The following is a 14734-nucleotide window of genomic DNA, read 5'->3' on the forward strand; positions in this document are numbered from 1 at the left end:
CCCATTATTTTACTACTATGGAACACGTGTACCGAAAATCTCCTCCAAAAACTTTACTGTTTATTAGAAATATATTTCCTTCTCTCTCTCCTCACTTTTTTCATTTCCCCTCTTTCTCTCTTTGGGAGAGAAAATTGCAGTTACGGCTACAGAAAATAAAGTGAAGACTAGTTAGGACTCATAATGGACTTTATTTATAAGCAAAGTTTAAGATGAAGCTCTACGACATTTTTAATTAAATAGTATCCATCTAAGTTCAATTAAAGTATTATTTTTGGGGGTTCTGCTTGGTTTATCCAATCACAATATAAGTTCCGCTTTAATGAGAGTGACAATTTCCTATTCTCTAGATAATTTTGTATTTTTTTATTTTTTAATGCTAATTTTATTGGTTTGTTATTATTTTTATACTATTATTAGGTAAAATTATAAAAAAAAATTATCCTCTTATAATAATTTTATAAACCACCTTTGTGTTTTGACCCTAACAAAAGCCTCCCCTATAGTTTTGAGAAAAAATGCAAATACCTCATTTCCCTTGGCTTTTCGACAACAAAGGCATTGAAGTTATCAAAATACTATTATCCTTGTTAGTGCATTATCATACATAATTAGAGTTTCAACTTTACCCTCCACTAGTTTATTTTACTAGACAACATTCAAAGAATAATTCTACTTACTCTTCTTGGACAAAGGTAAAAAGGCTGATGTGAAGTAAAATTCATGCATTACATCCAAATTTTTTTATTTGGAATGCTGACAAAAGGAAGGTATTTGCACCTTTTCTTCAAAACAATAGTGAAGGTTTTTGTTGAGGTAAAAAAAGTGGGGAGTTTCATAAGTTTTTTAGAAAACCCAATGAGTTTTTTTTTTTTTTTTTTAATTTTCCTTATTTTTAATTGAATTTAAATTGATTTTAAAATAACAAACTATATTTAAAATTAATTCTTTAAATTAGTAAAATTAAATTTATTTAAGTATATTAAGTTTTTGTTAAATTTAAATTCCTTAGGAAATTTAATTAACTATATAAATTTTTATTTTTCACTAGAACTTAAGTTGGTTCTAAATTGAATTTAATTATAAAACTAATAATTGTTTGATAATTCCATCTTAGTTTTTAATTTATCTTATTCCTTTTATTAGTTAAATTCTTTTTATTATATTAATAAAAATATTTGTATCAATAAAATTAATTATTTGTTTTATTTAAGTAACTTACTGTAATATTTTTATTATGGTTAATTAATTTTTATTTTTTTCAAATGGAATATAAATGGATTATAATTTTAAATGGAAGTAGATTATTTAGTGCAATTACATATCATGGAATATCCCAATTTCAATATAATTAATCTTTAATAATAATTGTAGTTCCATGCAAATATATCTAATATATATAAAAATCTAGTTAAATTGAAATGGATATATAAATAAAGTTAACGTATTCTATGCAATTTAATAAAGTAACTGAGATGAGAGAGAAGTAGTGGCATGAGTTATGGAAGGAGAGAGTTAATGGCATAATTAATAAACATATATTATTTAAAGAGTTAATGGGAGAGAGAGAAAAGATAAGTTCCTTTTGAGTAGAAATGGCTGTTTATTGCAACACTCTTGTAGGTTTAGGATATTCTTCATAGTCTTACTTAGGTCCTTGTGTGTCCAAGATACGGGTACCTGATATTTTTCCAAATCCAGCTTCAGTTGTTCAATGATGTGAACCGACGAATCTAGAAAAATGAGGAACCTAACAATTGAAATTTTACTAGATGATGATGGACCAACCAAAATGCAAAACCATTGATTTGATTCTGTACACAATGTAAAGCAGCTTCCAAGCTATTACAAATTCCAGGCAATATGAACATGTGAAATTATAGATGGTTTCACTCCAGGAAATATGAACATTTTGCACTCGTGGATAAGGATTTATAGATGGGTTCACTCCAAATAAACCTACAAATATGAACATGTAAAATTAGGTTACCAATTATGTCCAACACATGTATTAAACTGAACCCTTAAAACATATGGTAGTAATAAAAAACAGAGTGGGGAGATTATTTTGCCTTTGTCGAGAAGTATTGAAAGTAGAGTCGCAGAAAAGGGGGAGAGCAGACAAGGACATGAGGTAGACGGGGTTGAAGGGGCAAAAGGAAACGAGGGATGTGGAAGAGCTGTTGGGAGCATAAGAGGAAAAGGAGATAGAGGTTCAGTAGAGGAGAATGGAGGGGAGAAAGAATTAGGGATTGAAGGAGGGGGGAAGCGAGGGTGAAGGAGGCAAGATTAGAGGTGAGGTTAGAACATTTCCCTTGCAATCCGTTTGGTTCGTGCAATATGGATGAGAAAATAAGAATATTTGTTGAATATTTCTATTTTCTCATGTTCGTTTTGAGAGATATGATGCAATGAGATGGGATTAGTATTCTCAAAATAATGGACGCGGGGTCTCACCAAATAGGTGCAACCCCAGTGAGACACAAAAGTTGCATGACGAGTGAGAAAACTTTATCGAGGGTGGACTGTTCTCATCTCCCACCTCTGCAATGGTCCAAACTTCAACTACTTTATCTTTCATCTCCAACGAGGTTTACGGCCTCCAGTAAATACTCACATCCCCTTTTAGGCTTTCATGCTATTTGGTGTTTTGTTCTACGAAAAACACCATTCTCTTCCTCCATCAACTTTGATCTTAGATCTTAGACGACAAGGAGATAGGATATTATCTGTCTTCTCTAGCGATGGTAACCTTGTCTTCATCTTCTCAGACGACAAGGAAACAGAATTCCGTTTTGCACATTATCCATGTTTTATTTTTGCATTTTTTTTATCAAGAACATTTTTCCTTTCATGTGTTTTAGGTGCTTAGCAGACAAGGAACACAGGTTTGTTTCTGAAAATTGGAGTTTTCATCCTCATCTTCTACAAAAGTCTGTTTTCATCCTCATCATCTTCCCATATCTTCTCCATTTGCCAGCCCTTTGTAATTGGGTTGATCTTAATCTGATCCACTTTCTGGTCGGATCATATTATCCAATGTGAAGATCTGAACAAATGTAAACTAAATTCAATCAAATAGGATTGAATCGGATCATGATCCGATCCATTTGCACCCCTAGTTATGCTACTGCACCATGCAGTCCCATGGCTTAAAGTGTCCACATAAAATTATAACAAATAGCTAGGTGTAGGTTCTTGAAAATTGGTGACCCTTGTCAAATCTAACAACAATAGGAGAAAATTGAGTTATAAAAATTGAGTAATTGACAATGATGGCTAAATATCAATTCTTTTAAACATGAAAATTGAGTAATTAACAATGATAAATATCTTAGTTGGTAATGTTTGGATCGGTTCTTTTTAGACTCGAACCTGATACAAAACCAAAATCCTTGTAGGGTCATGGGTCAAATCTTTTGAGAATTATATTCATGTGTCAAGGGCGAATCTAGGATATGTGACTTTTGCCTAAGAGTTGATCTAAACTAAAGTGTGAGCCTATCTGTTTCTTCTTAACTCTTACTTCTTAAGAAGATCCCTAGTCCCCTCTTGTTACTTGTTAGTTTATTGTGCGATCTCATTTCCATGTTTGTAATCAAATTGACCATTGATTGCAAATTCTAGCTCATTTTAGTTTTGAGTTTTAGCACGAGTTAGTTTGTTTACAGTATAGGTCAAGGAAAATAAAAAATGAAACAAAATAAAGAAAGTAGACTAGATTGCACTCAAATGAAACTACAATGAGAACAAATGGAATGCCAAGAAAATGCAAATGGAATGCCAAGAAGTAGACCACTCAATGAATTTATACTAATTTTGTTCTCTGTTTCAACTTTAAAACACAAACACACTGACGAAATGCAAACGAGAAAGAACTGAAGAAGAAGCTATGAAGACATGTCATCCTAACAACAGCTTACCTGAGAAAATATAAGGGAAGAATAATGGTAGACTTCTCATTGTATATACACACAAAAAGCTTATGATATTATGTACAACAAGGTAGCGCAAATCTGCAAATATAATTTTTGAAATGTTGGATGAGACTTCATCACTTGACGGTGCAAGGCTCGTGGCCTTTGAAAAGGCACTTTCTTTCTATTTTTTTTAATTATTCTTGATATAATGTTATGCCCCCAAAAAATAGGAAAATCATGAGAAATACAATCAATACAACGACTATCTTAATCATCAGCCACCGATTGGATGAGATACTATTGAGGTTGAGTTCTCATCAATCCATGTTCTCGTTTGCTAGTGTCATCCATGTTCTCATCAATCCTATCAGGTTGAGTTCAAATAGAAGGTTAGATATCATCAATGTATCCTTGACCACAGATTATGAATCACAGATTCCATTCTATATTTTAATACAAGAAAAATAAAATAACCATCAAATCACCGTCATTAACATGTCCAACTGCTAATTCTGTATAGGATTTCTCAAGAATAAGAATGGATATTGAATGGTCAGACATTCAGACTGCCTGCATATTTATGTGAAAGAATAAAAAGTAATTTCTGCCCACAGACTAGAGATTGTTCAATCTATCCATGAATATTTGCTAAGCATATAAACAAATCATTATGGGGTCATGGTTTAGTTGAATTGCTAGCAAAACAGAGGGTGACGAGTTCTATGTTTTGGGGAATGCAACAAGGGGGGTTTGTACTCAACAATGAACCTGAATTTGAAGGTTAGTTGAGGTTACCATCCTTTCAATCGTTGTTTACTTTATCTCTACTCAATGTAATAAAATTATTCTTCGTTGCTGAGTTTCTATACTTTAAGTAAAAAAACCACCTAGGCAACTGCAGATCAAGATACCAGAACAGAATTAATAAGCAATATTTCAGATTTGGGTGGGGGTTGTTAAATAATCCAGAATACAATCTAGGCAGTTCAACAATTTGAGATGTTTGTAACAGTCTAGCAGATGTGCACACATATTGAATGGGACCAACTTCAGAGATTGGATGGGCTAATAATAAGCCAAACCAATGATTGCCAACCTGTAACTATATAACTATATATATATTATTGGGTTCATTTGTCTGGTGGGAAAGAGCTCTACTGCAACTTAAAGGAAACCTGGAAATGCATAGGTTGATTATAATATATGCAGTCTCCTATGAAACTATGGGACACATGGTGTATCAGGGTCCCAAACCATCTACAAGACTTGGAACATCTTAGTTGATAAAGTTAGAAATGCCTAGATTGTATTACTATTGAGCAATAAATACCGTAAGTTCGAGAGTAGAAAGTAGAATATAAAACCTGATTGCAAGCTCTCCTTGATGAGAGAAAACAAAAGGAAGAGAAAGAACAAATAATAACTCAAGACGAAACTCTAGGATTCAGTGAATTTCGACTGATCCTAGGTATCAATTTATAATGGTTAGAAGTAGAGATCAATTACAACTGTGACTGTACAAGATTACCAAAACTGATATTCAGAGGAACCTAGGAGATCCAACACTGATATCATCACCTGGCTTTAGTCTAAACTCGACTTGCTCAAATTGCCCCGGCTGCAGGACTCTTCAACATAATCTGCAACAAAAAAAAAAAACAACAGCAAATTACTTAGCATGGAACTTAGAAATATAAAAGTACAAAATATTGAATGGAAGACTAAAAACTTGCAGAATCCGTTCAAGGACACTAAACCTCTGCTTGTTTAGGTTTCATGGATATAGCAGGAGAAATTAAACCTGCAAATGAATAGCTTACACAATCAAACATTTGTTCATGTGAAAACACCAAAAGATATATATTCTAATAGAAGAAATGTTGGTAAGCAAGTTTCACCCCAGAGATAAGGTGGGGCCCATGAAAAAACATGTCCAACATTGCCAATGTCAACTCTCCAATCAAGGTTGAAAGCATCAAATATGTGTCACACTGTATTGTAAGATATATATCGGCTTCCAGGATTAAATAATAATACAAGGTGTGCATCAATGGTGATAACTTGCACTGAAACAGAGACAAATAGAGAGCAATAACTTGCAGTCATTACATCAGGAGACAAATTCCGCATTCCCACTATGATTCCCTTCACACAATTTTAGAGCACCAAGGAGTTAAATTCAACCTGCCTTTTTTTCATTTGTGTGCAACTAAAACAATCTAGGCCGTAGTAGGAAGGGAAAAGCTTCCTGATTTGTAAGACCAACTAGGACCAGAATAAGCCACAAGACACTCTTAAAACACATGTCCTACACCCCAGATGGACCCGAATTTCCAAAAGAACCATAAAAAGGTTTCTGCTTTGTCTAGATCAAGAATGGCCCTTACAACTAGCTGAAACACCAAAGTTTTATACCATCAGAAACAAGTAATCTCGACTTTTAGTTGCATACAAGAAAATCTTGACTTCTTCGAGAGCCATCTTCTTCAAAATCTTTTGTCCATATTTGTATCACAGATAATGACCCTAAAAACATTAAAATAGCAAAAAACTATAAAATGATATTTCACATATCATGCATGTTTTTATATATACATACATGTACATATAATATAATATACATACATTTTTATTTATAATTTTATTCCAAATAAATTGTAATTTTTTTAATTTCATTTTATTATTACATATTGAAAACATAAAATTTCATATAAAATAAAAATTTAAGAGTTTTTTAAAACTTTGACTATTTTTTAATTTATTATAAATTTATTATTATTTTTTCAATTTTTATTAAAAAAGATGCCTCTCATGGCTTGGCTAGCCCGGGCCCGCCAAGCCCCACGACATGGGCCATGCCATGTCTGACCTCTAAAGGGCCACACGCTAACCCTACACAACCTGATTTACACCTCTATGCAAGAAATCAACTAGATCACTAGTGAATCTTCCTTCTACACCTTGATCCCCCACAAGACCGTACAATAACAAATCAACTACAAAACTAGCTACCCTTTGTACAAATTCAAATTCAATTGACCCAAAAAGGTTCATGTCAATGAAAATCACCAAATATGTTTGGTGTAGTCATTGGTTTCCTATTTCTCGAAAATAGAATCATCTTCAATAGCAACCAATTTCTTAGAATCAATTCTCTAGATGACTAAAGCTGCATCGTCATCAAATACATATAGAGATAAGTTACATGTTCATGTCAAAGGGTCCCTTTGAAGGTTAAGGCCTCTACAACCATGTCCAAGGGGCCCTTTGATGCTTATTATATACGTAGAGACAATTAGTAATTGTCTCCATACACAACTCAGCACCAACATAGTGGGACCAATGAAAAGCTTTCAATGAGCAGGGCTGTGATTTCTTCTACAGGTTTCTAAGGTTGTTGCCCAACCTAAGACAACTGGGAATTACAGAAGATAGTAGCTCTCTTATCCGAGGTTGCCCAACCTTAGGTGTTAGACAAAATGATTTGAAAGTGGAAAATTGAAACTTCTCTTCTCTACCTTTTCACAAAACAATTTTAAAGACAAGGAAAACAATTGAAGCCACACATAGTTACTTATAATGAACACCACTTGAATTCTCTCTCTCCAACACCTTAAACACCAAAGATCTACAACAACAAGGTCAAGAAAATTAAGCCCAACATATTAAGAACCTTTATTGAATCCAAACAACAAATACCCAAAATTGACTTGATAAGCTACTAGCTACAAGGTCCTAATGTGAAATAAAATAATTGAAAGATTTTATAACGATTCTCTTAAGAACTTAATAGGAAATTCAATGAACATATAAAAAACTTAGCTGTTAATGCATATCAGTAAGAGCATGTCAATTTACATTAAATAAACTTTTTGGATTGGAGTAATGGCCCAACTTACATCAACACAACTTTAGTACATATCAATAACCTCATTCACAACTAAAACATCTTCAATATATTCAATGAATTCGTATCAGAGCATGAAATAATTAACTATAAAATGCAAATTTCATTTGAGATGTTTTCTTGGTTAACTAGTCAATGTTTGTCTAACCACTTTTTTATTAATAAAATTTGAAATCATAAAAGACTTTTAGGTATGTAACGCAATAACCTAATGGCCAACTATAGAACAAAATTAATTGGAATTAATTGGAAGACTCTGATTTAAGGCTATGTTTGGTTTGTGGGAAGCCTTTAGTGGGATGGGAAAAGATGGAATGGTGGGTGGATTTTTCCATGTTCCATATTTTGGTTGCAAAAGGGAAACTAATGGGAAAATCAACCTTAGCTTATCAACCTTAGTTTAATAATCAATTAATACTAAATTATTAAATAAATAATTAATTATTACTAGATTCATAACCCATAAATTATTAATTATTTAATAAAGCATTAATAAGTATCATAAAATAAAATATTAAATAATTAATAATTTCATTAAAATATATTATACGAAATAATTTATCAAGGAAAACTAATTTAACAATTTATAAATAAATAATATTATTCAAATATTCAAGTTATAACTTATAAACTAAAAAAATTTAAACGTTATTTAATTAAAATAATAAACTAACTACTTATAGATTTTAAATAATTAATATCCAATTAATAATTTAATACAAAATAGAAAAAAATGTAATAATTACAAGTTAAAATTAACAAAAACTAGTTACTAATGAATTAACTAAGCAATTAATGAATAACTCAATAAGGATTTTATTATTATAAATCTAATTAAAAATAATTAAATAATTAAAACATAATTAATACTAAAAATAATATTATTAATTCCTAATAAATATTAATAAAATAAATTTTAAAATATTAATTCTTATTAACTAATAAAATTATTTCATTAAAACATTAGTAATTAATGGAATATGAAATGATGGTTAATAAAAATATAACTAATAAATTAATTAAAAATTGCTATTAGGGTTGATTTTCCCACTATTTTCCCTTTCGCAACCAAGCAATGGAATATGAAATTTTCCACCCGTTTTGCCTTTTCCCATACCCATCATTTCCAATCCCACCAAAATCTCCCCACAAATGAACCGTAACCTTAAATCAGAGACTTCAAGTAAAGTTTCATCTATAGTAAATGGGCCATTAGGGTATTACAATACATACCTATATGTCTTTTATGATTTCAAATTTTAATAATAGAAAAGTGGTTAACCTTGACCAATTAATCAAATGAACAATAAGTTTGCAATTTGATAGTTAAGTTTATTGCATTCTTTGATATTAAATCGTTGAATATATTCAAGATGTTTTAGTTGTAGATACTCTTATTGATATGTATTAAAGTTGATATGTATTAAAGTTGTATTAATGTAGGTTGGGTCACTATTCCAATCCAAAAAGCTTATTTCATGTTCTTTGACATGTTCTTATTGAGATATATTAACAATTAAGTTTATTTAATGTTCATTGAACTTCATATTAAATTTTTAAGAGAACCATTACAAAATCTTCCAATTATTGCATTCCACATTAATTGAGAAACATAAAAGTGACATGCTTATAAAAGTCCTAATAATCAAAGGTTGTTGAACTACTTAAAAAATTAGGACTTTGTAGTTAATAGCTCATCAAGTCAATTTTAGATATTTGTTGCTTGGATTCAACAAAGGTTCTAGTATCATATATGTTTGGCTCAACTTTCTTGATCTTGTTGTTGAAGATCTTGGGTGTTTATGGTGTTGGAGAGAGATAGAGTTCAGGTGGCGTTCATTATAACTAACTCATTGTGGTGGCTTCAATTGTATTCATTTGTCTTTAAGACTGTTCTCTAAAAAAGTAGAGAGGAGAAGCATCAATTTTCCACTTTCAAATCCTTTTGTCTAGTGCACCCGAGGTTGGGCAGCAGGCTTTGAGATTAGATAAGAGAGTTGCTATCTCCTTTAACTCCTAGTTTTGTAAGTTCAACCTTGGATAAGAGGGCTACTATCTCCTTCAACTCTAGTTCGAGGTTGGGCACAGCCTTAGAAACCTATAGACTATCTTTGAGAACAAATCACACCCATGGCCTGTTGAATATGTCGAAACATGATGAAAACTTTTCATTGGTCCATGTGTTGGTGCTTCTAGACATGTCATATCAGATTGAGTTCTATATGGAGACAATTACTAATTGTCATTGTATGCCCTTAAATGATTTCTCCATACTTCAACCCATGTCTTTATCCCTTGCTCTTCTAGCCCCTAAACTCGTAGAAAATCACTTCTTACTGATTTTGTAATGGTCTTCTTTGAACATAACAAACCTTATTCTACTTTCCCTCATTTTACTACCTATTGAAACTACTCCTAGATTCATGGAGAAAAACTCATTTCTAGCCTTATATTTTCTAGTTTTCCCACTTATCAATCTCAATGTCTACATTCCCACCACTCATTTTTAAACATGTTGTCTTGGCTTCCCACCACCACTCATTGTGTTGGCTTCCCACTTACAATGATTTATCAATGAATTAATTACGAATTTTTCCGTATTTGTCATTGAGTAATCGATCAACTTCACTCACAAACAGTAGGAAAATTCACAACAAACAATGTAGGACTACAAGTTTATGGTAATCAGGAGACTGGCACACAAGGCCTCTCTGATATTCACAGCCAAATAAGAGAATATAAATATCTTGGAACACAACTCTGTATGGATCCTATAGAACTGAAAATTCAGATAAACTAAGTTTTGTGTGAAGTGCCAATAATTTGGGATGAGCTTCTGAAATTTTGGCCAAACAAATTCACCCAATGTATCATGATCCATTGGAAAAATAAAATGTCATTAAACTAACATTTTTTAATTAACTGGTAAAAATTCTAGTTATAAAAAGCTATTTTGTACAGTAAATACTTGCAACTTCCAAGAGAATTCAGCTTCTAAAATTTACCACTCTAATGTCATCAAAGTGAAATTTACATCATAGACTGCTTGGATTCACAACAAACAACGTAGGACTACAAGTTTATGGTAATCAGGAGACTGGCACACAAGGCCTCTCTGATATTCACAGCCAAATAAGAGAATATAAATATCTTAGAACACAACTCTGTATGGATCCTATAGAACTGAAAATTCAGATAAACTAAGTTTTGTGTGAAGCGCCAATAATTTGGGATGAGCTTCTGAAATTTTGGCCAAACAAATTCACCCAATGTATCATGATCCACTGGAAAAATAAAATGTCATTAAACTAACATTTTTTAATTAACTGGTAAAAATTCTAGTTATAAAAAGCTATTTTGTACAGTAAATACTTGCAACTTGCAAGAGAATTCAGCTTCTAAAATTTACTACTCTAATGTCATCAAAGTGAAATTTACATCATAGACTGCTTGGATTTATATCCATTAGAAAGGGTGAAAAACCATTCACCTTGATGAGAGCTAACCAATTGTAGAAAGCTGTTAAATAGTTCACTATTTTATTTTCTTACATAGGTGTCTAAGAGTGTTTTGGCACCAAATAAAGATACACAACATTTTTTTTACTTAGTTTTGTTCTAAAATACTGGAAATGAATAAAAGAAAATCGGTGACTTTTGAAGGCATGATAGCTTCTAAGTGGTAGGAAAAACTAGTACTACCTAGTGTCTATGTCATCCACCTTCATGGAATTTAGTAATGGAAATAAAAGAGGTTAATCTACATGTAGAACTCCATAACAGTGGGTAATTCTGAGTTTATGATTGTGCTACTTTTGCATTGCGAATCGGAATATTTTCAGTATAATTTTATACTTTTTTATGATTAACAAAGTATAGTTATGGACTTTACCCTTAATAAATTAGACAACTTGCAAAACTTATTAGTTCCCCTCATTTATGATTCATTAACCTCATTGAACAATAAAATGACTATTATGTATATGCATTGCATCAAGACTACATTTGCTAGGATCACATGCCAAATAAGCACAAGAACACAAATATCATCCCACAAATGTAGGAAAAACAAATATGCACAATTGCACCATTGTTGCATGGATTTTCCTAAATAGATGGCATACCCATGACAATCAGAGTCCAATAATCCTTTCTCAATGACACTTCAACGTAACATTCCATTTTTTATTTGACTTAAGTGTACAGATAATGTTCAAGATTACTATAATTTTTTTATATCAAATGTTGCTTAGTAACAAAGTCAACATTTTTTGCAGGCATACAATGTCAAAATTCAGAAAAAAATAAAAGAATAACTATTTTCTTCTGCTCGCTTAGTAAGGAAGTGAACTACTTCGATGATATATCATATATGAACTATTTTCGTGAGTCTATGTTTTCTCATCTTGCCAAGCCAGACTCTTGGACAAGCGTTGGATTCTGACTCCCGTATCCTTATAATGCAACATTAGTTTGCCCTAAATAAACACACTCATTCTCTTGTCGTTTAGAGTTTTGGTATTTTGATACACTTAAATCACACTATCCATATTGGATCCGATTAGGAAATAGTGAAATGGGTTAAAGATACGTATTCATTAGAAGTGGGTTCGTTCAGCACTTACAACTGACGTATGCAAACAAGAAAACAGCCTTCTTCAGAGATATAATGATCACAAGCATCAATTTTTTCCATCCATATCAGAAATATCAATATTGAGTTCCAATCAGTATTGGATATCAAAATCATTTCTAGGAACAACATTTATAGAAGAATAAACAAGTAAACGTCCGTTTCTTCTGGTTCATTAACGAGTTGTTACAATGCAAACGTCTTTTACATAGACAAGTTCACGGTCACCCTTAACAGCAAGCAAAACCACCACATAGATCGGAATAATTACTTGCATTAAAATATACATATCCAAATCAGATATTAGTATTGCATATTGTAAACAGACAAGAATTTGCAGATAAGGCTGAAGAAAAATCTTGACATAAGGTTTTTGAGATCAAAGAGTGACTGTTTCAACAGAAAATGAATCAATAATGTACCCCCATAACAAATCCGTCACAACAGTAAAACTGAATTAAACATCGCCCAAAAAGCATATCTCTGGAAGGAAACAGAAAGGTAAAACGTTGATCGAACTACACACCTCAACGGGAGCTGAACTATCCTTACTTTGTTGTGGTTGTGTTGAACCCCAAGCACTAGGCGGAGCTGTTATTGCATAGTAATCGTCATCATCATCAACATCGGCCCAAGATTTAACCGTCAGAGGCGCCGGCGTCGAGTAAACCTGGGGTCAGGTTCCTTGGCCTGGTTTTTGGAAGATCCCTTGCTCTTCGACGACCCATGCTCCTTGTCAGATTTCTTCTTTCTCCTAAGGCTTTCGAGAGCAGCGAAAACGTTCGTATTGCTTATCCCCAAGGGCCCATCGTCCATCCTGCTTCCACCTCCAACCATTTCTAGCCCGATATCAAACAAGCCACAGTTGTGTTATTGTGTATTGGAGCAAACGCCTCCGAAGACTAGAAGCATCAGTTCTATTTGCCAGATTGAAACTAAGATAACAAATCTCTAGCCTTGCAAGGATTCAAGACTAGGGTTACAGAGAAACGTCTAAACCAATTAGATTTTCCTACAGAAAATAAATAGGGCTCAACAGACTCGGGCAAAAAACACCTAAGAAGGACTCGGTAACCTTGTAGCCTCACCACACTCGATGTCGCCAAAAAAAATACCAGAGTTCTGATGAAGAAATTAGGGTTTCGAAACAAATGAATCAAAAGAAACCCAGAGAAAATTAGAGTTCCCCCCGGAGCTATCAAAGCCGGAAAAGAGAGCTAGAGATTCAGAGGCCGTGATTAACAGATTACTATCTACAGAATAGGGTTCTGAAAGGCTGGGGGGGCATTCGAGCGAAAATGGAGACATGGGTAGGATATGGAGTTAGGGTTTCCAGAGCGATGGTGTAGATGAGTTTTTTCCGTCTCTCAAAGGACTTCAAGACCTCTCTCTAGATGACGCAGGTGACGAACACGAGTTCCGTCCTTTTATACCAACAACAGACATGACGAAACCCTCTCCTTCCCTTTCCCTCTCGCCGAGATAATTTTAAGGTGTTTCCAACGTGTGACAATATCATACCGCTTACGAACTTGATCAATTAATCCAACGGCAAATAATTGCCTTCAGCGTGGATTTCTGGGACGCACAAAAAGGTATCCTTTGTCTTCTTAACTTCATCTGGCCCGTTCATACCAGTTTTAATGTAAGGTGGGCCAGTGGAATGGTCGTTTGGTCCACAACCAAGTCCACGTGTTTGAGTGCCGCTGTAAAGTCTGCTGATGGCGGTTACAGATACGTGGAATTTGAGGACACGTGGCTTGGAAGCAAAGAACTTGGAGACGCGTCCTCTGAAAGAGATCAAGCAGGGATGCTGCCTACCGTCGGATGTGTTGACCAAACAACTCAGTAAAGTTTTTTCACGAGTTTGATACGTGCCACGTGTCCTTTCAACAGGTATTTCTATCAAGCATCATTGCAGCCGAGCTGCCTCGCGAGCACGCTTCAGACAAAGGTGGGCCCAAAAACTATGCATTGGTACTTGGTAGGCCTCGTCGGCTATCCTTTTCTTTTAATATTCAAATAAAAAAAATTTCCTCTTCGCTTTTTCTTCTTTTTCCCTTTTCTGTAGCAGACCCGACTGAACAGTCAGGACTCGGGATAAGCAGGACGAGTAGTGATCTGTTACCAACGAGTCTTTACTATTCCTGTCCCAACATGCCACTGAAGCCCCACATTAGGAATATTTCTTTGTCATTCATTGAGGATGTTCCCGATGTACGGTTGGGACTTTTTAGTACCGTGTATTGATAGCTGATCCGAAGTCCGAACCCAT

General features: G+C 33.4%; 1 long non-coding RNA gene across 1 annotated transcript; it reads right to left on the reverse strand.

Annotated features, from left to right (window-relative positions):
* Positions 1 to 5340: 5340 nt before the first annotated feature.
* Positions 5341 to 13943, reverse strand: LOC148873449 (uncharacterized). The gene is made up of 3 exons (XR_016104766.1): positions 12986 to 13943; positions 5678 to 5721; positions 5341 to 5560 (listed from the first exon to the last, which is right to left on the reverse strand). It is a non-coding gene; the product is annotated as an uncharacterized LOC148873449 (long non-coding RNA).
* Positions 13944 to 14734: the final 791 nt, after the last annotated feature.

Source organism: Nelumbo lutea, chromosome 1 (assembly GCF_056320005.1).
Source record: "Nelumbo lutea isolate HS-2025 chromosome 1, American lotus-T2T, whole genome shotgun sequence".
Classification (NCBI taxonomy): Eukaryota; Viridiplantae; Streptophyta; class Magnoliopsida; order Proteales; family Nelumbonaceae; genus Nelumbo; species Nelumbo lutea.